Here is a 23,322-nt window from a genome sequence, read left to right as displayed (position 1 = left end):
ATGGCTGTACCACCTCTTCAGTTATATTCTGTGGCAGCTCCTGCCAACACATGAAGATAATGTATTAAAAATTACTCTTCTTAACGGATAGTTCAATACCCATTTTATTAATTTATTGCAAAGGTCAATGAAATGTAAGATACACTAAGCGGTAGCTGTTCTGTAATTCTCTGCTTCAAGACTGGGAAAGTAGGAAACTTGTCACACCTCCTAAGGTGATCATCTGCATGCCTTTCCATCCTATTTGTTTCACATTAGATATGAGTCACAACTCCTGATTACAATTAATGGTCCCAAAGGATTATCATAAAACTAATTTCTAGTTAAAGAATGTTGAGAAACCATACAAATGATCACATAGATACTGCTGTTTTATAAATAATAAAAATGAATACACCGCATTTTTATAGTTTTAAAATAAGATACTTTTCAAAAAGGCCCTATAATAGTTTAAACCAAGCATTTTAACCCAATGCAAACTCTCCAGTCCACCATGGACAGACAATGCGTTGTTTTGGTTTGGTTTTTTTGTTTCTCTGCTTAATTACGCTAAGATCTAGCCATATTTCTAGCTATGCAAGAAAATCAAGAAGCACAGTAGTTATGAGCACAGGTTTGGGGGTCATAAAGATGTGTTCTAGAACCTTGAAGTATCACCTATAAATTCTGTGACCTTGAACAAGTTACTTATCCTTTGCAACCTCGGTTTATCTATACAATCAGGACAACAGTGTGTATTGAAGACAGATTCTGTGTAATTCAAATAAAGTAATGTATTTAGTATTTCCAGCTTAGTTCCTAGAAAATAACAACTGCCAACCTGGTTTATTACTGTTATTATCATTATTCTTATTATAAACATCACTCTTAAGAAAGAATTTACAGTGGAATCAAACTAGGAAGGAAGGCAAGTATGAAGCTAATCTAGCCAATCTCCAGGTAATCCAAACCCCTGAAGCAAACATTAGCACAAGGGAAACAGTGTATTACTACAAGACCTACTACAGCGTTATGATTATTAGACCTCAATGAGCATGTGACAGACACAAATGGACACATTTCATTTCAAATGTGACCTGTGAAATGCATCTGGCTGGAAGGTTTTGCTTTTCAGTTGTGCACTTATATTATGGTGCAGGTCCTTCTGGTGTTACTATACATTATATGCAAATAATCAAATTTTCCTTCATGTTAAAGACGCTCTTCTTTTGTTCTCAAAATTCTTTGATTCTTTTTGGTATAATAAATGTCAGATATCAATAGGTAAATATTACTCAAATGAACTTTGCATAATAATTGATTTCCTCAAAGCCCCAATACAATCACTTAAGAAAGGACTATATCTTAGAATGTTGACTTTCTAACCAATCACTTTTGGGGATTCCTTGGAGCAGACTTGTAATGTCAACCTTGCTTTTTAAGTGGTTTTAAGAGATGGACTCTCTAATCCATATTGAATTAATTTTCATATAAGGAGTAAGGAAAGGATTCAGTTTCAGCTTTCTACTTATGGCTAGCCAATTTTCCCAGCACCATTTATTAAATAGGGAATCCTTTCCCCATTTCTTGTTTTTGTCAGGTTTGTCAAAGGTCAGATGGCTGTAGATGCGTGATATTATTTCTGAGGGCTCTCTTATGTTCCATTGGTCTATATCTCTGTTTTGGTACCAGTACCATGCTGTTTTGGTTACTGTAGCCTTGTAGTATCGTTTGAAGTCAGGTAGCGTGTTCTTTTGGCTTAGGATTGTCTTGACAATATGGGGTCTTTTTTGGTTCCATATGAACTTTAAAGCAGCTTTTTTCCAATTCTGTGAAGAAAGTCATTGGTAGCTTAATGGAGATGACATTGAATCTATAAATTACCTTGGGCAGTATGGCCATTTTCACAATATTGATTCCTCCTATCCATGAGCATTGTATGTTCTTCCACTTGTTTGTGTCCTCTTTTATTTCACTGAGCAGTGGTTTGTAGTTCTCCTTGAGGAGGTCCTTTACATCCCTTGTAAGTTGGATTCCTAGGTATTTTATTCTCTTTGAAGCTATTGTGAATGGGAGTTCATTCATGATTTGGCTCTCTGTTACTAGTGTATAAGAATGCTTGTGATTTTTGCACATTGATTTTGTATCCTGAGACTTTGCTGAAGTTGCTTATCAGCTTAAGGAGATTTTGGGCTGAGACAATGGGGTTTTCTAAATATACAATCATGTCATCTGCAAACAGGGACAATTTGACTTCTTTTTTTCCTAACTGAATACCCTTTATTTCTTTCTCTTGCCTGATTGCCCTAGTCAGAACTTCCAACGCTATGTTGAAAAGGAGTGGTGAGAGAGGGCATCCCATTAATTCAAGATGGATTAGAGACTTAAATATTAGACCTAAAACCATAAAAACCCTAGAAGAAAACCTAGGTAATACCATTCAGGACATAGGCATGGGCAAAGACTTCATGTCTAAAACACCAAAAGCAACGGCAACAAAAGCCAAAATTGACAAATGGGATCAAATTAAACTAAAGAGCTTCTCCACAGCAAAATAAACTACCATCGGCGTGAACAGGCAACCTACAGAATGGGAGAAAAGTTTTGCAATCTACTCATCTGACAAAGGGCTAATATCCAGAACCTATAAATAACTCAAACAAAGTTACAAGAAATAAACAACCCCATCAAAAGTGGGCAAAGTATATGAACAGACATTTCTCAAAAGAAGACATGCATACAGCCAACAGACACATGAAAAAATGCTCATCATCACTGGCCATCAGAGAAATGCAAATCAAAACCACAATGAGATACCATCTCACACCAGTTAGAAAGGCAATCATTAAAAAATCAGGAAACAACAGGTGCTGGAGAGGATGTGGAGAAATAGGAATACTTTTACACTGTTAGTGGGACTGTAAACTAGTCCAACCATTGTGAAAAACAGTGTGGTGATTCCTCAAGGATCCAGAACTAGAAATACCATTTGACCCAGCCATCCCACTACTGGGGATATACCCAAAGGATTGTAAGTCATGCTGCTATAAAGACACATGCACACGTATGTTTATTGCGGCACTATTCACAATAGCAAAGCAAAGTCACTGATGGACTGGATTAAGAAAATGTGGCACATATACACCATGGAATACTATGCAGCCATAAAAAAGGATGAGTTTGTGTCCTTTGTAGGGACATGGATGCGGATGGAAACTATCATCTCAGCAAACTATCGCAAGCACAGAAAACCAAATACCGCATGTTCTCACTCATAGGTGGGAACTGAACAATGAGATCACTTGGACACAGGAAGGGGAACATCACACACTGGGTCCTAATGTTGGGGGGGGCAGGGGAGGGACAGCATTAGGAGATATACCTAATGTAAATGATGAGTTAATGGGTACAGCACACCAACATAGCACATGTGTACATATGTAACAAGCCTGCACGTTGTGCACATGTACCCTAGAACTTAAATTTTTTAAAAAATAGTCACATTAAAAAAAAAGAAAATAAAAGAGTTTGGTTTGATGATTTAAAAAAAAAAAAAAGGGGGATGGACTCTCACTGTGTTGCCCACGCAGGCTTTGAACTCATGTGCTGAAACAATCCTCCAGCCTCAGCCTTCCAAGTAGCTGGGACTACAGGTGCAAACTACTGTGCCTGCATGACATTAATAAACTCTGGAGCAGATTTTAAAAGGAGAAGGAAGGAGGATAAATCCTCAACTGAAGGTGTACGAGGAACTTGGCTTGGCAGAATGCAATTCTTCAATTTAAAAAAGGGCCAAGATAGCAAGGTTAACCACCACACCTGAAATGTATATGCACACATGCGTGTCTTCGGACATGTATAATGATCACTTTCTTCCAGAACGCCAACACCCACTTTTAATCCTCAAGCTTCAAAGTGGAAAGAACTATATGGAGTCATCTCAATCCAGCTTTTCTGAAGCAAAGCTAGCATGTGGTTAAATGCTTCAGGGACAAGATACTGTGTTCTCAAGGGTCATGGCACCAGATAGCAAAAAAAAAAAAAAAAAAAAAAAAAAAAAAAACAAGAAAGAAAGAAAAACCCTCCAATCTCTTGGAGATTGGCACCTTCTGGAAGCTCCTACTCCCAAGCATCCAGAGAATGTTACTAACCATTTTTATTATTACAAATGTGTCCAGGCAAGATGGTATGTGATGTTCCCTTTGTGCCTCCCCTGGGCTAGGCTGGGTGGGGAAGGATGTTGAAGAAGAGTTTGTCAGGTTCTGTGGGGCATTAGAGTGGATCTAGAGTGACACTCCTTCTCCACTGTCACCTTGTCTTGGAGGTCATATGGTGAGATATTAAAGTCCACTTTGAGAAAAAATAAGAGGTCTTCATTATGAGCCACATTAAAAGAGTTCTATAGTGGCCAGGCGTGGTGGCTCACGCTTGTAATCTCAGGTGGGTGGATCACAAGGTCAGGAGATCGAGACCATCCTGGCTAACCCGGTGAAACCCCGTCTCTACTAAAAATACAAAAAATTAGCCAGGGGTGGTGGCAGGCGCCTATAGGCCCAGCTACTCGGGAGGCTGAGGCAGGAGAATGGCGAGAATCTGGGAGACGGAGCTTGCAGTGAGCTGAGATCGTGCCACTGCACTCCAGCCTGGGTATCAGAGCGAGACTCCATCTCAAATAATTAAAATAAAATAAAATAAAATAAATAAAATAAAAAATAAGTAAAATAAAATATATAAAATAAAATAAAATAAAAATAAAGAGAGTTCTATAGTACTGAATCAGAATCAAAGTTCCATAGGTACATCAGGGCCCAGCTGAAAGTTATAATCAATCACGAAGGGGATTAGTAGGTGCATTTCAGCTGGCAAATTATAGCTGGGAGAATTATACTTGGCAAGCCATGATGTTATAATCTGCACAAGGCAATGAGTTGTGGCTGTGTGATTTCAGGTGCCCTTATGTGTTATTGCAGAAGGAAAGAAAGCATCTCACCAGCTGCCAGCCAAAAAAAAAATAAGGAAAAGAAAATGTGTTTGGATTGCTAATATGTATCAATGCAAGTGGGGGAGTCATAATATTTTTTCCCAAATCTTTTACGATGGTGGCTGACATAAGACTAGATTCCCGAAGACTAGATATTAATAGAGGGGTCTCCACTGAGACGAAGGAAGACACAGAGGTCAGGGAATGGGAACTCCAGGTGCACTGCAAAAATCTTCTGAGAGGGTCAGGGTGACAGCAGATCCAGAGAGCCCAAAGCAGAGATCACTGCCCAAAAGATGTCGAGATGAGAATCTTTCCTCTGGAGGCATGACAGTAGACAAGTTGGGATCAAGTGGAATGACACAGTCTGGTCTTGAGGGTACCGGCCTCTGAGAGCTACTGTGGCTGCTAAAGACCTTTTTTCAGGATTGACAGGAATATAAATTGTAGACACTTCAACCTAGCTGAATGTTAGAGCCCAGGGATAAAACTAAGGTAACTGTGTACCAGGCTCAATGAATAGGTCAACTGATAGTAATTCTTTGCTAAGTACAGCAGTTATCCCTAATCTGAGAGGGATAACTCATGGCTCCCAGTGCATGTCTGAAACTGTGAATAAAACTAAACCCTATATACGTGGGTTTACTATGTTTTTTTTAATTTTGTATTTTTGATTGATATGTCATAGTTGTACATATTTTGGGGGTGTATGTGATATTTTGATATCTGAATACAATGCACAATGATCAAATAAATGTAAACAGGACATCCAGCACCTCAGACATTTATCTTTGTTTTGGGAGCATTACAATTCCTCTCTTCTAGCTATTTTGAAATATACAATAAATTATTTTAACTATAATCTATTGACTCTAATATCAAATACTAGAACTTAGTCCTTTCACTGTACATTTGCATACTTCACCCAACTTCCCATCATACCCTGCTCCTTGCTTCCCTTCAGACCATGGTAACCATCATTCAACACTCTACCTCCATTAGATCTGGGTTTTTTTTTGTTCCCATCTATGAGTGAGAACATGTTTTTCTGTGCCTGGCTTATTTCAGTTAACATAATGACCTCCACCTCTATTCATGGTGCTGCAAATTGCAAGATTTCATTCTTATTGTTGGTGACTATTCCATTGTGTATATATACCACGTTTTCATTATCCATTCATTTGTAGATGGATGCTTACATTGATTCCATATCTTGGCTATTGTGAATAGTCCTGCAATAAACATGGGGGTGCAGACATCTCTTCGATACTGAGTTTCATTCTTTCGGGCATATATCCAGTAGTGGAATTGATGGATTGTATGGTAGTTCTATTTGCAGTTTTTTGAGGAACCGTTATACTGTTTTCCATAATGGCAACAATACTTTACATTTCCATTAACATTGTAGGGGCATTCCCCTTTCTCCGCATCATGACAATCATTTGTTAGTTTTTGTCTGTCTTATAGTAGCCTTTCTAACTTGGATGAGATGATATTTCATTGTGATATTTATTTGTGTTTCCCTGATGATTAGCAACGTTGAACATTGGCCATTTGTATGTCTTCTTTTCAGAAATGCTTATTCAGGTCTTTTGCAAATTTTTAATCAAATTATTTTTTTTTCTATTGAGTTGTTTGTGTCCTGTATACATCCTGGTTATCAATCCCTTATCATATGGATAATTTGGAAGTATCTTCTCCCATTCTGTAGGTTGTCTCTTTTCTTTATTAGTTGTTTCTTTGGGGAAAGGACAGTCTCTTTAAAAAAATGGTGCTTGGGAAACTGGCTATCCATAAGCAGAAGAATGAAACTGGATCCCCATTTCACATTATATATAAAAATCAACTCAAAATAGATTAACATCTTAAATGTAAGTCTGAAACTATCAAACTGCTAGGAAAAAAAAAAAATTGAGGAAACCCTACAGAACATTGGTCTGGGCAAATATTTTCTGTAAGACCTCAAAAACATGGGCAACAAAAGCAAAAATAGACAAATGGGATTACATTGAGCTAGAAAAGCTTCTGCACAGTACTAAATTTTTTCCATTTGATATCCAAGACAGCTAGTAAGTGACTAATGGGGGAGGGGTGTGTATACACAGCATGGATGAACTGGCCAAAGGGATGACTCATGTACCAGACACGACAAAGCAGGAAGGCACGAGATTTCATCGTGCTACTCAGAATAAAGCAGAATTTAAAACTTATGGATGGCCTTTTCCCATAATTTTCTATTTAATATTTTTGGACCACAGTTGACCATGAGTAAGTGAAATCATGAAAAACAAAACCATGAATAAGGGGGGATTACTGCATTTACTAACACTTCTTTTTCATATACTATATATTTTTTTAAATTTAAAATTCCAAGAATAAAAATGGCAAGATAATTTTCAAATGTTAATATCTCATTAGAAGCAAATGAAAATGTACTAGAGCCTTCTGACAAAAGCACAGAAGAGAAAAATTTAATCATCTCCAGCCCCAAAATTATTTCAAAGCTTTTATGTTTCATTCTCCTACAATAAACACATACTACGTACAAACTTTTAATATGATCATCATCACAGTGATTTAAGATAAAAGCTCAGACATATAATAAAAGACATTCAATTTCTAGACTCAAAATTTTCTTAAACTGTAAAGGTTAATATTTGTTAGAAAATGTTTTTCAGGATTTATTGCTATGAATATTCATTTTCTCCTCTGGATTTTTTCCTATGGCTTCATACTCAGATTCATGTACTGTCTAGCTCATTCAAGTAGAGGGGTTAATTTTACAATAGATTCATCTATACAAATTAGAATTAACCCAAATGGGAAATAGGTTATTCTCCTCAGCTCCATGTTATAAATATAGAGGCTAAGTTATATTAATACTTCAAGTTAGAACTAGATACCAGTTCCTAACAAAAAGTTAGGACAGACTATAGAGTGATGTTATTGCATACATATTGATGAGACGGTTTTGCACAGAATAATGCTGGTGACATTATACTAAATGTAAGATAGAAAATTATGTGTATATACATAGTGTACACTATGTTACTATCCTATGTATGGCATGTAAACATCAAAATATTAATAGTCATTATCTAAGGGCATAGGATAATGGTTGAATGTGATTACATTTACTATTATATTCTGTATCAATATTATTTTACTACCACAGTAAACAAAATAAAAATAAAAATATTTTTGAAATGACGTTGGAAAAACTAGTATTTAAATCATGAATTGATGGATTAAATAAAGCATATCTAAGGATATTAAATACATTTCTTAACTGAAATGTGATTAGTTATAAGGTCTTGGCAGATGATATGGCCTTAATACTTGGCGATTTGCCCTTTGTTTTGTATTATAGTTGCATACTCTAAACAATAGTAAGAAACTGTTTCAAAATATTTAAATAATAATGAAATGGATTATCAAAATGCCACTCAATTCCATAGATTTACAAGAGAAAAGAAATTCCCAGGCCACCCAATCTTCCTCCTCATAAGACCAGAGTTTTCAGCCTAGCACTAAGAAAGTATTCTGAAAAGAAAAAAAAAAAATACATATATATATATACACACACACACACACACACGCACACACACACACACACACATATCAGGCTGACACATTTCGAAGTGCTAATGGAAGCTATATGCAGTTATCAGCTTAGCATCCACATCTATTCAAGACTTTATTTAGATGATTGAAAGAAATTCACTTAAATGTGAAGAACTGTGAAACTAACTGGCAGATAGATGAAAAACGAGAAGTATTCCATCTATTTAAAGACCATATATTTTTCCCTTAGATAGTAATATGCTCATTCTTAAAAGTTTGAATATTGCCACTAAATGTTTCACAAAAATTTTGTTCTCTCACCAACCCAGAAAATGATCCACACTGATAAATAGGAGCTGCTTTCTGTATGATACTTCCATATAATATTAGTATACTTACTTAATTGTCCTAATGTGAGCAATTTGAACATTAGCAAATGCATCAAATATTTACTCAATTATTTTGCACCCAATGTTGTGAGATGTTTAGAATATAGAAATGTAACACACAATTATTAAAATTCAGGTATTTTCAGTCTAATTACAGTGATAAGATGACCAACCTAGATAGACTCATGAGTCTAAGGATGAGGAGGGCTTTAGAGATCATTTTCTTTTTGTTCTGTTTTGTTTGGAGATGGAGTCTCACTCTGTCATCCAGGCTGCAGTGTAGTGGTGCCATCTCAGCTCATTGCAACCTCCGCCTCTCAAGTTCAAGCAATTCTGCTGCCTCAGCCTCCTGAGTAGTTGTGATTACAGGCATGCAACACCATACTTGACTAATTTTTAGTAGAGATGGGATTTCACCAAGTGAGCCAGGCTGGTGTCGAATTCCTGACCTCAAGTGATCCACCCACCTCAGCCTCCTAAAGTGCTGGGTGGCATGAGCCACCACGCCTGGCCTAGAGAGCATCTTCTAGTTCAACAATTTATTGCAGTCCATCTGTCAACCTATCACCCATTCCTCTTCCAAGAAAATACAATGAAGCTTCAAAAAAGGAGTGACAGGGATCAAGTGAAGTAAGGCATGGGTGAATCTTCTTGGCCAAAGCAAAACAGAGAAAAGAGAAAGAGAAGAGGGCAAGGAGGTAACCAAAATATGACATGAAAATGCACCAAATACTTCTAACATTGACAAGATTTGGTGACACAAATAAAACCGCTTGTGAGGATCCAAAATGTAATGTTTAAAATTACTTGAAAAAATATTGTTCCATAAATTATGTATAGGAATGCTAAAACACCAGCAACAAATAAATATGAAATACATGTTTTGTTGTTTTTGTTATAAATACCACACCCTGTGGCAGACACATGAAAGCAGCATCATCCTTTTAATATTCTTTCTCTTTCTTGGAACTTGAAAACACACAAGCAAATAAGGTAATAAATGGATGAACTGATAATACTTGAATAGAAAGATAGGATAAAAAATATCAGCTCTTTTATTATCAATGGAAAGTCACAGAGTGAAAAGTTCTGTAAAAGCAAGAAGTGGGCAGAAACCACACGGAGGGAGAAACAGAAAAAGCTGAGAATCCTGTTGTTACCCAGCCCACCACTAAAATCCTAAAGGTGGGGCTCACACTGAAATACTGAATCTGTAATTCCTGCCTAAAATTCCTGCCTAACACTAGAGTTGCACTTAATTACAAACTCAAACAGAAGCCACAAAGGGAAGGCTGAAGGAAGGGGAAGAATACAAAAGCCATTCAGATTATGTCAAGGGCTTAGCAGTAAGCAGCAGTTTTCGGTTTCATCAAAAACACACATGCTGATGGTGGAAGCTGCATTGAGGTACATTGGCTGCGCCCCTTATTTGCAGTAACCAGTGACTACACTGGTAAGCACAGGACTGTGGCTGAAACATCCCAGGACATAGTTTGAGAAGATGTGCAGCTCCCCAGCAATCTTACAGAGGAGCTATGCTGGCAAGACGTCGTCTGTTTCTGAGGCCGTAGAGAGACACCCTCACAGCTGTGAAAGCTGCATGTGTGACCAGGTCTTTCAGGACCCCGAAGCTACTGCAAATAGCTAAGAAAAATCCAACTGATAAATAGACAAGCCAGATAAAATAATTCATTAAAATATCCATACAAAGATACATGAAATAAAATGTGGAAACAGCAAACTAACCAATAGATGAAAGCCCATAAAGAAGAAATTCTACAAACACAAAACCTTCGATGAAGCCATGATCTTTCTGAAGGATTACAAAGGATAAATAAAGGAACAAAAAGAAGAGATAAAACCAGAGGAGAAATTGGAATTAAAGAAAATGAGTATAGGAGACTAGTAAAGGGAAAAATTATCACAGAGAAGACAAAATTAACGATTCAAAAAGAGAACATGAACTTGTGGACATAGTAAAGGATTTAAAGGTTAGAAATAGGAAAAATAAAAAAAATTAAAGTGTTTAAAATAACTAGAGAATATGTATGTGTTCCATATATATATATGATCTGAAAACTTAAACTATGCATATATTCTCCAGTTATTACATTAATAGTATATGCGCGCGCACACACACACACACACACAATCCAGGCAATAAAATATTCAATATAGGTATAAATAGTATTTCCAAAAAGAAACTATACATGCATATAAATATGTAACACCACCACACCACTAATGTTTAACACTATATTGTTCTGGAGGACTCAAACTGAACACGACAGTAAGAAAGTGAAGAAAGCTGAGGCAGGTAGGTGGATAATGGTTAATAAAGAAGAAATTTTGTCATTTTCACAGGAGATGTGATTTGGAGTAAGTCCAAATACATACGGATTACATTCTGAAAAGTAACAGAAGTTTAGCAGATTTGATAGGTAGAAATCAAAGTACAAAATTAACCTTATTGCTGTACACTAGCCCGTATAAGTTTGATAATTAACTGTCAAATATACATAATACGTATGTTTACGTTTTTATATGTGTAATCACCAACAGTAGCTTAAAATTGTCAAGTACCCAATAAGATAGTTCATTAAAAGTAGCAATACTACTTGAGGGAACATGATAGTGAATATTAAATATTAAATATCATCTAAATGAAAGATATATAACTTTTAATGGATTGCATAAATCATTATTGAACAGAAGTCAATTATCTCTACATGATATACCAACTCGTCGTAATTCTGATAGTAAGCAGTTTTTTTTTTTTTGGTTTTGTTTTATTTACGTGAATATGAATGTTTGTAGAGCAGATTCTACAATATATATAGAAATACAAAGAACGAAACAGACATTCTTGTACAGTAACAAAATGAAATCATTCTATAACATTAGTATCTATAATACAGCCACCGTGATTAAGAGAAAGTGATATTGGCAATGGAATACATAAATAAACCAGCTGAACAGCCTGAAGAGTGTAAACAGAAAAATGCACACAGGGCAGAAGTGGCAATCCACAGCGGTGGACAGAAAGAGGTTTCTCTTTTTCAGTAAGTGGTAATGGGGAAATTCAGTATCTCCATTTGTCAATAAAGTGAAATTGGATGCCTTCTCCTTATCATGCTCAAAAATCAACTTCAGGGGGGTTATGGACTCAACTCTAAACGGGGTAATTACAAACCTTTCAGGAAATCATGAAGAATCTCTATGATTTTGGACTGAAGAACATATTTAAGCAAGGTTCAGAAACAACTGACTTAAAGAAAACAACTGATAAATTTGACTACATTAAAAGCAAGGTTTAGTTTATGAAAAATTCAGAAATAAGAGGGGAAATTTACATAGAAAAAATACTTTAAAAAGTACTAGTAGGCATTTACTAAATGAGAAACTTGCCCTATAGCTCCCTTAATGTAGACAATAACTAATTAAAAATGTGTTCAGACTCTTTAAAAATTCAAGAACCTAAAATTAATACTGCAAGGAAACTTCACTACACAGAGATTGGCAAAATGTATTTTTTAAACAAGAACATAAAACAAGTACAGATAATTTCAAATTATTGAAGAGGATATATGAGAACGGCAATTCCCAAGAACTTCTGGTGGAAGTACAAATTGATTCACCATTGTGGACCATAGTTTGACATTACATAATATAACTGAATGTATAATTGTTCAATAACTCAACAATTTAATTGTTAGGTAATATCTCAAAGTAACGCATGAGCCTGCACACCAATACATACATTAAAATGTTCATAAAAGCATTGTTTCCATAGCTTGAAACAACTCATCTGCATGACTTTTAAGAAAACAATAAATAAATTGTGCAGTGTGCATACAAAGAAATAACACAGTGAACAACTGTATAAACCAAATCTACTTGTAACAACACAGATGGAACTCATCAAAATGATAAAAAAGCAAGATACAAATAATATTAAATAGAGTTAAAAAACATGTATAACTACATTTCATTGCTTAGAAATAGACAAGTGGAAAAACTATGAAGAAAAGCAAAGAAATAAAGTGAATGATATAAAATGAATTCTTTAGAACAGCTGTTTTATCATGTTCTAAAATAAAAGATGAATCTGCGAGTGTGGTTTGTTGCTTGTTGGTGAAACTCTAAGTCTTTGCAAATTTCCTTAGCCTGCCCTTTTGTTTCATAAGAAATAATTTTGTCCTTTTCCGTGTTAATAGTGAGTTTATATTATTTTTAACTGACAAGGGTAATCAATAGACCAACTAGAAGACTAATACTTGTATTAGGGTATCGTATAATAATGTCATAAACTAATATTGTATAGTCATGTACCACGTAATGTTTTGTTCAATGACAAACCGTATTTGTGATGATGATCCCAAAAGATTACAAGGGAGCTGAAAAATTCCTGCACACTAGTGACAAGCTGTCTTTCTAACATTGTAGTGCAATGCAGTACTCTGGTGTTTTGTGATGATGCTGGTTAAACAAGCCTCTGTACTGCCAATCACTTAAAAATATAGCACATACAATTATGTACTGTACATAATACTTGATAATAATAAGTGACTATATTACTGGTTTATGTATTTATTATACCTTTTATCATTATTTTAGAGTGTACTCCTTCTATATATAAAAAAGTTTACTGTTAAACAGCCTCAGACTGGTTCTTCAAGAGCAATTCCAGAAGAAGGCATTGTTATCTTAGGAGATGACACCTCCATGTATGCTATTGCCCCTGAAGACCTTCCAGTGAGGCAAGATGTGGGGTGGAAGACACTGATGTTGATGGTCCTTACTCTGTGTGCGCCCAAGCTAATGTGGTTTCTTTTTATTTTTGGTCTTACATTTTAACAAATAGTTTAAAATAAAACATAAAATAAATAGGAAAAAGCTTATGAAATAAGGATATAAAGAAACAAAATAGATTCACTACAGGCAGTGTACTATAAATTAGAGCTTCAGATTTTATTGTATAGCTGTACAATGTGTCTGTTTTATTTTAAAAGAGTCAAAAAGTTTCCAAAAATTAAAGAAAAATTAAAGCCAATTCATTATTGAAGAAAGAAAAATAGTTATTTAAATTTAGTGTAGCCTAAGTGTATAGTGATTATAAAGATGACAATAATGTAGGTCTTCACATTCACACACCACTCACTTGCTGACTCACCCAAAGCAAATTTCAGTCCTGAAAGCTCCAACCATGAAGAGTGTAGGTATAGTATTTTTTATCTATTATATTGTATTTTTATTGTAACTTTCCTATGTTTAGATAAACACCAACCATTGTGTTACAGTAGACTACAGTTTTTGGTGCAGTAGCATGCCATACAGGTTTGTAACCCAGGAACAATAGTCTACACCATATAGAGTAGGTAGGTAGTAGGCTATACCATCTAGGTTTGTGTAAGTACAATTTATAATGTTTTCACAAGAACACATTTCTCAGAATATATCCTATCATTAAGTGACACAATTCTGGGTAAAAATCTTATGTAATAATATATATCTTCTAAATTCAATAGCCAATAGCTACTTTTTTTTTAATCTTTATGTTTAACTGACATACAAAATTGTGTAATTTTAAGGTACACAACATCATTTGATATATATATAGTGAAATGATTACTATAATCAAGTTAGTTAATTAACACAACTATCACCTCAGCCAGTTACCATTTTTGTTTTGTCTTATTTCAAGGTGAGAATAAGATTTACTCTATTAGCAAATTTCAAGGATATAACACAGCATTGTTCACTATAGGCAATGTAGTACAAACTAGAGCTTCAGAACTTATTTATCTTAAAACTGAAGGTTTGTACGTTTTGGCCCACACCTCCTCACATCCCTTATCTTCCTAGTCTGCGGCAACTACCATTCTACGTTTCTGAGACTTTAATATTTTAGATTCTGTATATAGGTGTGATCATATTGTCTTTCTCTGACATATTTCATGTAACATAATGCTCTCGAGATTCACCCATATTGTTGCAAATGGGAAAATAATATCCAATCATATTCCATTTCATTTTAATGACTAATATTACTTTGCATTTGCATACCACAATTTATGTATCAATTTATTCATATAACATGTATTGTCTCCATGTTTTGTAACTAGAGTAAAATCTTAAGAGAAAGAAAAATGGAAACACAGCATATGAAAATGTATGGGATGCAGCAAAGGCAGATCCAAGAAGGACATTTATAGCAATAAATGCCTACATTTTAAAAAATCCCAAATAAACAACCTAACATTATACCACGAAGCACTAGAAAAATAACAAAGGAAGCCTAAAGAAAGAAAATAAAAGCAGAGTATAAATAAATAAAATATAAAATAAAAATTTAAAATAAAACAAAGAATTAGTTGCTTTCAAAGACAAAATTTGCAAATCTTTAGCTAGTATAAGTGAAAAGAGAGATAACTAACATTAATAAAACTATAAATGAAAGGAGACATAATGATTGATTCCTCGGAAATATAAATTGTTATAAGAGACTGTTATAAGCATTCTATGCCAATGAATTTGATAAACTAGATGAAATGAATAAATTATTAAAGCAGGCATCTTATGAAGCTTGAATTATGAAGACACAGAAAATCTAAATGGGCCGATAATGAGTAAGGCAATTCAGTCAGCAATCAAAAACATCCAAATAAGCAAAAGCTCAGGATCTGATGGTTTTCCTGATGAATTTTATCAAACATCTGAAGAATAATACATACTAATTCTTCTTAAAATCATCAAAAAATTGAAGAGGCAGGGACATTTCCAGACTGATTTTAGGAGACCAACATTATTCTGATACCAAAGTCAAACAAGCTCATAAAAAATTACAAGCCAATATCCCTGATGAACATACATGCAAACATCTCCACAAAATACTAACATATAAAATTTAAGAACACATTAAAAAAATTATACACCGTGACCAAGCAGAGATTTACTCCTGAGGTGCAAAGATGGTTTAACATACACAAATCAATTAATGTGATGCAATACAGTAACAGAATGAAGGACCAAAAACATACAATCATCATGATAGAAGCAGAAGAGCATCCAACAAATTTCAACACTCTTTCATGACAAGAAATGCTCAAGAATTTGATTTAGAAGTAATGTACATCTACACAATAAAGGGCATACATGAAAAGCCCACAGTTAACATCATACTCTAAGGTGAACTGCTGAACATTTTTCCTTTAAATTCAGGAAGAAGATCAAGATGCCCACTTTGGCAACTTCTATTGAATAGGCTTCTGGAAGTCTTTGCCAGAGTAATTAGACAAGAAAAATAAATAAAATACAACCAAATTGCAAAGGAAAAATAAAATTGTCTCTGTTTGCAGATGACATTATATTAAATACTGAAAATTCTAATCGCACCACCAAAAACTTATTAGAACTAATAAATTCGGTAAAGTTGCAGGATACAAAATCAACATACAAGAATATTTTGCATTTTATACACTAACCATATACTTCTTGAAAAAGAAATTAAAAACTTAATTCCATTTCCAGTTGCATCAAAATAGGTACTTCTGAATATTAACCATTAAGAACAAGAGACATACATATATTATTTAGGGTTATAGCGGTAGCTGACATCAGATTTAAACACAAACATGCACAATCAAAGTAATTTCCCTGTGTGGGCTGAATGACAAAGTATTACTTTTGTCAAATGCTATTTTGATATTTTGACTTGATTTTATGTATATTATTGACTTTGATATTTTTATCAACATGTTAAAAAAAAATGAAGCAGAAAACACAAATAAAAGTCCAGGAACAAACACCAAAATCAAAAGAATTTGGAAGGCCTACACAAGAGACAGAAAATGGGGGAAAGATAAGCAGTTTCTTTTGTCTGTCTGCTATCATTTTCACAGCCTTGCTTTTATCAGGAGTATTAAGAACTCATTAATCTCATACACTGAAGCATTTAGCAACCTGAAGTTTAGGAACATATCTGCCTAGAATTGTGCCCTAACAATATTTTAGGTCATTAAAGATATTAACATACATTTATTAATGTATTAGTATCTCCAATTTTCCTTACATCCCTATAGCATCTAAAACAGTTGTGTTATCTTTTGCTCCATACCAAATTACCCCAAGTATAATGGCTTAAAAACAACATACATTTATTATCTCACATGAGACAATAATGGAGTCTGGGCACAGTATACTTGATGTGATTTGGCTCAGGTTCTCTCACAAACCTGCAGTCATGGTGTTGGCAGGGGCCGCAGTTATTCCATCAAGAGTTTGATTCTGATAAAGCGTCTCTTCCTAGCTTGCTTACTTGGTCCTTGCAGGATTCCGTTTCCCCACATGCTCTAGGATTGAAAGCCTCATTTTCTCATTGACTGTTGACTGGAGGCTTTTCTCAATTTATTGCCATTAAGTTCTCACCACACAGCAGCTCACAACATGGCAGCTGGCTTTCTGTACAACAAGCCAGAGAGCAAGTCGATAAAGAACAAACAAGATGTAAATCAGAATCTCTTGTACTCTAGTATTGAAAAGTTGCACTGTATCCGGTTTGCTGTGTTTCATTGATTAGACGAGAGTCTCTTGGTATGGTCTATACTCAAAAGAAGTGGATTACACAAGGACACAGACCATGCACACTGGGAGGTGGGGCATTTTGGGCCATCTTGGAGGCTGCTTCCACAACATTACAGAATATATAATAATCACTCAAAAAGATAGTGCAGCTTAATGAGAGATTAAGAATATGCCCTGTTCTAGCAATAACACTACACAGTTTTTGCTTTTATAATTTTCTCCCATTATTGAGAAGAAAATATACTGACATGGTTGAGAATTAATTATGTGCCAATGTCTACAATACCTGTCTTTCCATATGTCATCTCATTTGACTCTTACCACCATCTTGAAATTATTCCTTCCTCAATTTACAGATAAAAATAGTGAAGCTCTAAGAAGTGAAATAAGCTCCAAAAGCAACAGAAAACAAGTGTAGATGATTTCATAGCTCCAAGGTTTTTACACTGAGCACGATTCTTATTTTTCTCTTTCCTCATAGACATGACCCCAAGATTAGAATGGTCCGATGACACTATTTCTCTCTTATGGTCCTCACTGCTACACACACAGATGTTTTCCCACTGACAGTCAAAAATCTGCTGATGGGCAGGAAGATGTCAGCACATTGCTGTAGCTCTCTATTCTCAGATAAATGGATTAGCACATTTCTCCTACTTATTTCTATACAAAATTTATTTTGTTTCTGGCAGCATTTATGCTGATGTCAATGAGGCCTTTCATGGGAGGCACCTTTTATTGCTGCTGTATGTCTTCTTCCTGCCTGCCTTCTTCCCTTCTAGAAATAAATATTTTACTTGGCCATCTGAGGAAATACTTTCCGCCTGGCACGATATTTATATATACATTTTCAAATATCATCAGAAGTGTGAATTTCATGTACAGTAATATATTTTGGGGCTTTATTTCACGCCTCCAGTGTAAAGCAAGTTTCTTACAACAAACGAAGGAAAGGAATATTTTAAAATAAAACTACTAATAAGTTGGAGGTAACAGTTGTCTTGACATCAAGTCCCTACCTTAGCAAATGAAGGACATTCTTTACTAACTGGCTTTCTTACAAAATCTGTGCATTTAAACTGAGAGTTAATAATGGGCTTAATAATAGATGTCTGGTTAATCAAAGTCTCCTGAGCAACATTTTAGCATCAGGGAAGCATGTCTTTGATAGAAATACATTTTTATCTTTGGAGATTTAAGTGGGGTTTTGGTACTAGAAGTTACAACTGGAGCTCTTGTACAGTTTGTTTAACATTTTCAAAACTTAAATTCTTCAATGATGTATTTTAGGAAGGTGTTCGTGATGATTAAATGGTAATGCATGCAGTCTACTTAGCACAGTGTGGAATCCATAATAGGAGTTTCACGTTTTGTCTTAGTATTACTGCTATAGATGCTGCCCTGCATCTTCCTGTTTTTTTTGTTTGTTTGTTTTTTGGGGTTTTTTTTTGTTTTTTTCTTTTTTTTTTTACTTCCCTCACTCTATTCTCAAGCATGTATTTCTTCATATATCCGACTTTCATTCAACAAGTAGTTATTACTACCTTGGTAATCAACAGACACTCACTCAGATAGACATCACAGATATCGAATAATTCAAGCACCCCACCAGCATGAAGTTCCCAGGAAAGGAAAAAGTTCAGCTTTGCAAATCTTCAGTTACGAAAGTAAATTATTCTGGGGAAAAGAAAAAGAATAAGAGACAGTGTCTATAACCATTAAGATAAATTGATTTGAGATTTTAACTTTGGAGCATAATTATTAACAATGTCACAAAGAACAAATGGGACAAACAGCAAACAGTTTCAAATATGTTAGATATTAATCCAACTATATTAAAAAAACCTGTAAATATTAATTGTGTAAACGTGCTAAATAAAAGAAAGAGTTTTTTTTCCCCCCCCAGGCTGGAGTGCAGTGGCACGATCCCGCCTCACTGCATCCTCCACCTCGCGGGTTCAAACGATCACGCTGCCTCAGCCTCCCAAGTAGTTGGGACTACAGGCACGTGCCACGACACCTGGCTAATTTTTGTACTTTTAGTGAAGACTTGGTTTCGTCATATTGGCCAGACTGGTCTTGAACTCCTGCCCTCAAGTGATCCGCTGCCTCAGCCTCCCAAAGTGTTGGGATTACAGACATGAGCCACTGTACCCAGTCAGAAAGGGATTTTTGACAAATTTTTTAAGGCATGTTTATTTCAAAAATTACTACTTTGAAGACCGATACATTAAATGTAAAGAGTGGCCTAAGATTATGCTAAGTCAAATAAGCCAGTCTAGTCCTTCCCTCTCTCTCTTTCTCAGAAACACAAACACACACACACACACACAAATACACACACACCACTGCATGACTACACCTTTATAAAATAATAAAGTTCATAGAAAGAAGAATGATAGTTGCCAGGGTCTGGGGGAGGGGAGGAGAAAGTTTTTCTGAGTTTCAGTCAAGTAGTATGAAAGTTCTGGGGAGCTGTTGTACAATAATATGCATATGGTTGAGAATATTGTGCTCGGAACTTGGAAATTTGTTAAAAGGATAATTTTCTGTGTTTGCTACAGTTTAAAAGAAAAACAGAGACACACACTATGATAACACTAATCAAAAGAAAGCTGATGTAGTTATATTAACTTCATATGAAACAGCCTTCAGAATAAGGAAGATTACTAAAGAGTAGTAGCATTACATAATAATAAAAAAGTTATTTCTCCAAAAAGACATTGGCAAACCCTAAACATTCTATACACCTTGCAACTGGATGTCAAAAACACATGAGACAAAAACTGGCAGAACTGAAGGAAGATATAGACAAATCCACTATCATAGTTGAAGACATCAACACTCCTTTGCCAGTAATTGACAGATCAAGCAGGCAGAAAATCAGTAAGGATATAAATGGTCTGAACAGCACTATAAATCAACTAGGTATAATTGACATCTATAGAATACTACATTCAAAACCAGCAGAATGCGCATTCTTCTCAAGCTCACATACAACATTCATCAAGATAGACCACGTTTTGGGCTACAAAACACACGTTAACAAATATAAAATGATAGAAATTATGTAAAGTATGTTCTCAAACCACTAGGGAATTAAACTAGAAGTTAATAAGAGAAAAATAGCTGGAAAATCCCAACTATTTAGAAATTAAATGACACATTTTAAAATAACTCACTTGTAAGAAAGACTCTCAGGTGAAATTTAAGCAGCATTTTAAATGAAATGAAAATAAAATACGACTTATCAACATTTGTGCTATGTACCAAAGTCAGTGCCTAGAGGAAAATTTATAGCACTAAGTGCACATATTAGAAAATAAGCAAGATCTGAAGTCAATATTGCAAACTTTCACCTTAGAAAACTAAAGAAGGGAGAGTTAGTTAAACCGATTGCCAGGAGGATAAAAAGAATAAAAATATTAAAGCAGAAATCAGTAAAATTAAAAACAGGAAAACAATAGAGAAAATTAATAAAACACATACTAATTATTTGAAAAAAATAATCAATTGATAAACTTCTAGCCAGTTTATCCAAAACAAAAAGAGAAAAAAAGAGTAAAGAAAAAATGACTTGGCCAGTTGACAGTAAACAGATTTTGTCATGAGCGACACACAAATGGCACACTGGGCTTACGAACTGAGAAGTCACAACGGTAGAGTCACAGGCTCTGTGTGGGCCCAACAGTATGTACTACCAACCACCAAGGCCCTTGTAGTTGCCGCCAACACTGAATGACCAATCTCCCAGCAACAGGGTTTGATACTGAAAACTCAATTCACCATCATTTTTGGGGGAGACCAAACAACTACTTGGTAATAAATTTATTTCAATGGAAATCTGCAGTCCTGTATTTATTTTTTTCAGGAATAGACAAATTCTAGGTATGGACTGCCTTTATAACCTATAGAATCACAATAAATACCGTAATCTGGAGCTCACAAAATTCTTGATTCACAGGCATTAAGTTCCTTGCAACATAGCTTCTGACCAGGGAATTCATTTTACAGTGAAGAAGCTGCAGAAGCGGGCCTATAACCATAGGTTCCACTAGTTATGTTGCACAATGCATCATTCAAATCCATCCTAACACAGTGTTGGACTGACCTGTGGAAGCCTCAGCTGAAGGAGCAACTCAGAGACAATACCCAGTAATAATGTGATTTTGGAAAATGCAATATACTTACCGAATAAGAAATTGTGTCCTGAATTGATGGGTTCTTGGTCTTGCTGTGTCTAAAAATGAAGCCACGGACCCTCGCAGTGACTGTTACAGTTCTTAAAGATGGTAGTCCGGAGTTTGTTCCTTCAGATGTTCAGATGTGTCTGTGGTTTCTTTTTCCTAGTGGGTTCACGGTCTTGCTAACTTCAGGAGTGAAGCTGCAGACCTTCACAGTGAGTGTTACAGCTCATAAAGCCAGCGTGGACCCAAACAGTGAGCAGCTGCAAGATTGACCTTAAACAGGGAAACTACAACGCTTCCACAGCATGGAAAGAGACCGGAGCAGGTTGTCACTACCGCTGGGGCAGCCTGCTTTTATTCCCTTATCTGACCCCACCCACAATCTCCTGATTGGTCCATTTTACAGAGAGCTGATTGGTCCATTTTGACAGAGTGCTGACTGGTGTGATTACAATCCTTTAGCTAGACACAGAGTGCTAGACAGAAAAGTTCTCTGAGTCCCCACTAGGTTAGTTAGATACAGAGTACTTACTGGCGCATTTACAAACCTTGCTAGATATAGAGTACTGATTGGTATATTTACAAACCTTGAGCTAGACACAGGGTGCTGACTGGTGCATTCACAAACCTTGACCTAGACACAGGGTGCTGATTGGTGTATTTACAATCCCTTAGCTAGACATAAATTTTCTCCAAGTCCCTACTAGACTCAGGAGCCCAGCTCAATTCACCTAGTGGATCAAGCACCGGGGCTGCAGCTGGAGCTGCCCACCAGTCCTGCCCTGTGTGCCAGCACTCCTCAGCCCTTGGGCAGTCGATGGGACCAGACGCCGAGGCACAGGGGGCCGTCCTCGTTGGGTAGGCTCCAGCCACGCAGGAGCCCGCAGCAGGGGGGTGGGGAGGCTCTGGCATGGCTGCCTGCAGGTCCCAAGCCCTGCCCCGCGGGGAGGCAGCTGAGGCCAGGGAGAATTCTATCGCAGCAGCGGGCGGGCCGGCACTGCTGGAGGACCTGGGGCACCCTCTGCAGCTGCTGGCCCAAGTGCTAAGCCCCTCACTGCCTGGGAGCCTGCAGCCCCGGCCCGCAGCTCCGAGTGCGGGCCCGAGGAGCCCACGCCAACCCAGAACTTGCGCTGGCCGGTCCTCGCCTGCGCGGCTCTCTCCACACCTCCCCGCAAGCAGAGAGAGCTGGCTCTGGCCTCGGCCAGCCCAGAGAGGGGCTCCCACAATACCATGGCAGACTGAAGGGCTCCTCAAGCGCTGCCAGAGTGGATGCCAAAGCGGAGGAGGTGCCAAGAGCGAGGGCTTCTGTTGTCCAGTACAAAGAATGCATGTGTCTAGGAACCAGGTGGCTAGAAATGCCACTTATCACTCTCAGTGACCCAATGAGAGACTTTTCCTTCCCATCTGAACAACTGTGACTGCTGCAAAGTTAGGAGCCTTGGTCCCCAAAGGGAGTGCACTTGTGCCTGGGGACACAGATAGGGTTTCAAGGGCAGCCATCAAGGCACTATTAACTCCTTACGTGCAAGGGCCAGCAGGCAAGAAATGGAGTCACCATCATGACAAGGTATGACTGATTAGCTGGAGGATATAAGGTTGCTGTTATACAATGGGGGCACCAGGAGTATGTATGAAATTC

Source organism: Macaca mulatta, chromosome 12, assembly GCF_049350105.2.
Source record: "Macaca mulatta isolate MMU2019108-1 chromosome 12, T2T-MMU8v2.0, whole genome shotgun sequence".
Taxonomy (NCBI): domain Eukaryota; kingdom Metazoa; phylum Chordata; class Mammalia; order Primates; family Cercopithecidae; genus Macaca; species Macaca mulatta.
This window is presented reverse-complemented; position numbering follows the sequence as displayed.